The sequence below is a fragment of the Penaeus vannamei genome, chromosome 33 (assembly GCF_042767895.1).
Source record: "Penaeus vannamei isolate JL-2024 chromosome 33, ASM4276789v1, whole genome shotgun sequence".
NCBI classification, from domain to species: Eukaryota; Metazoa; Arthropoda; class Malacostraca; order Decapoda; family Penaeidae; genus Penaeus; species Penaeus vannamei.
The window spans coordinates 27,837,511-27,840,010 of NC_091581.1; the positions used below are offsets into that span (position 1 = coordinate 27,837,511).

At 34.7% G+C, this 2,500-nt stretch overlaps 1 protein-coding gene and 1 non-coding gene across 4 annotated transcripts in view; both read left to right on the forward strand.

Annotated features, from left to right (window-relative positions):
• LOC113820849 (uncharacterized) overlaps positions 1–2,500 on the forward strand; it is a 134,069-nt gene that overhangs the window by 76,555 nt on the left and 55,014 nt on the right. The window lies entirely within an intron of this gene.
• Positions 1,144–1,215, forward strand: TRNAE-CUC (transfer RNA glutamic acid (anticodon CUC)). Its single transcript has one exon. It is a non-coding gene; the product is annotated as a tRNA-Glu (tRNA).

Consider the following 2,500-nt stretch of genomic DNA (forward strand, 5'->3'; position numbering starts at 1 on the left):
ACACACACACACACATACCTACACACACACACATACCTACACACACACACACATACCTACACACACACACATACCTACACTCACATGCCTACACACACACACATGCCTACACATACCTACACACACACACATGCCTACACACACACACACATACCTACACACACACACACACATACTTACACACACACACATACCTACACACACATACACATACCTGCACACACACATACCTACACACACACACACACACACACTCACACACACCTACACACCTACACACACACACCTACACACACACACACACCTACACACATACATGTACATGTATTATACATATGTATGCATGTACATATACATGTATATATACATATACATCTATATATAAATTTGAATGTGTATACATTATGTATGATATATATATGATACATGATATAAGTATATATATATATATATATATATATATATATATATATATATATATATATATATACATATATATAATATATGATATATGTGTGTGTGTGTGTGTTTGTGTAATGAGTGAAAGATGTACGGATTCAGAAGTACAGTGGTTTAGATAAGAAAAAGCAAGTCCCATGACCAAAAGGGCACGTCCGAAATGAATGAAAAGGACTGGCTCAAGCACCTTTCCTCCTTGCGTTTGTCCCAACACATATCCCTGAGTGAATGTGATATTACGATGTTTTCATGGTACGCAAAGTAATTATTAGAGTAGGTATCAAATATTTTATATAAAGATTTTTTTAGAGTAGAATTGATTTCATGGGTGACATAGGTAACATCTGCAAACGTCAAATGAGATGACCCATATAAATCGACCGCATTTATAATTTTTTGTTTTTTTGTTTTTTAAGGAATCGATGAGTTTATTCATTGTTGGTCCTAGACTGTGGAGAGAAAAACTGGACCTGAAGGTTTATTAGGCGTCATATGTAGGCTAGCATAATGTGTTGGCTATTTTACGAATCCTTTCGTAATGTGAAATGACACCAAAAGGCAAAGGGTGTCTAACTTAACAAGATCCAGTAATATGAGTTCTATAATTTTAAAGAAATGAATATAAGAATTCTAGTATAATATATAGTAAAAACCAATGAATCGACATTCGAGTGACACAGCATATCCCGTGTGGTCTAGTGGCTAGGATACGCGGCTCTCACCCGCGAGGCCCGGGTTCGATTCCCGGCACGGGAATGTTTTGGAAGTATTATCAATGAGATTTCAGGCAGAGGCTAATGTATATTTACCATGAGCCCATTTATACAATTATAACTTTCAACACTATCAGCAGCGTTCTACCATTTCAGACGTCACACTTGCCAAATTCTTCATAAATTGTTTTGTCACATTTTACCGGATCAAAATGCAAAATTTATTATAGCGTCTGGTGTTTCAATTACTTGTTTTACAAGACTATTCAGAGACGAAATGGAGGCAGACAATTTCAACCTTCTTTTTTATTTTGAATATCATGGAAGGTGTGAATGACATTTATTTTGTAATTATCCTAGCTAGGCTTCTTGTTTATATTATTATTTTTATTAAGGAAAAGTTATTTTGATGGTTTTGTAAATAGCTACACATGTGGTTTTCATGTCTGTCTAGCGGGGAAAAATATGCTTCTCTTCTGTACGTATATGAGTGTGGACAAAAAAGGCAAAACGAGGAAAATGAGTTGAAGAAAATGAACGTTGTAGGTAACTATGAAATAACGTTGTAAAATGGTAATTTAAAACTGACATATCTAAATTAAAAAGCAAATGAGACAGAAATACAAAACCTATCCTCTTATTAAGACAAATGTAGATTCCCATTCTTCTCCTTCATGAATAATCAGACGTTCCCAGCATCTTTGAGCATTTTGATGTTGGTTCAGATGGCACCATAAAGTGTTGACTAGCAATCTACAAACTGCATTGGGACATACACGTAATCTTAAAGTAGGAAAGAAGGTGATAGGTGCTTATTAGGTAATAATGCTGATATGTAGGTGAGTGCGTGATACTGACTATACACGAAGAGTACACAAATTACTATCAATAGTGATAAGAAAATACTGTGCCATCTTCCCTCACCATGTGAATGTGTCCTAATTTTGTTTATTTATCTATTTATATTTCGTGTATTAGCTTTTTACTGCACTCTCTCTTCTCAGTTTAGTCTCCCTACTCGAGAATTAGTGATGGTGAGACTTCAATTAGGATGTAAATACTCCGATTTGAAGATGAAAAGACACTAATCAAGGGATTTAATTGTATTCATTTTGGGTCATTCATAAGATAGTTACTGTTTGCTGAATGCAAAGCTTTTGGTGCTATAAGTCAGTGTTGATATTCATCTCATAGAATATGAACCTTTTTGTTTGAAGGACCAAATTTAGGATTATTTCAAATGCATTAGCGATCTAGATCATGCACGTTATTCCAGTGTATGTAAACCCACTATAAAGCTGTATGGAGTCAAGCTTGAAATTACTATT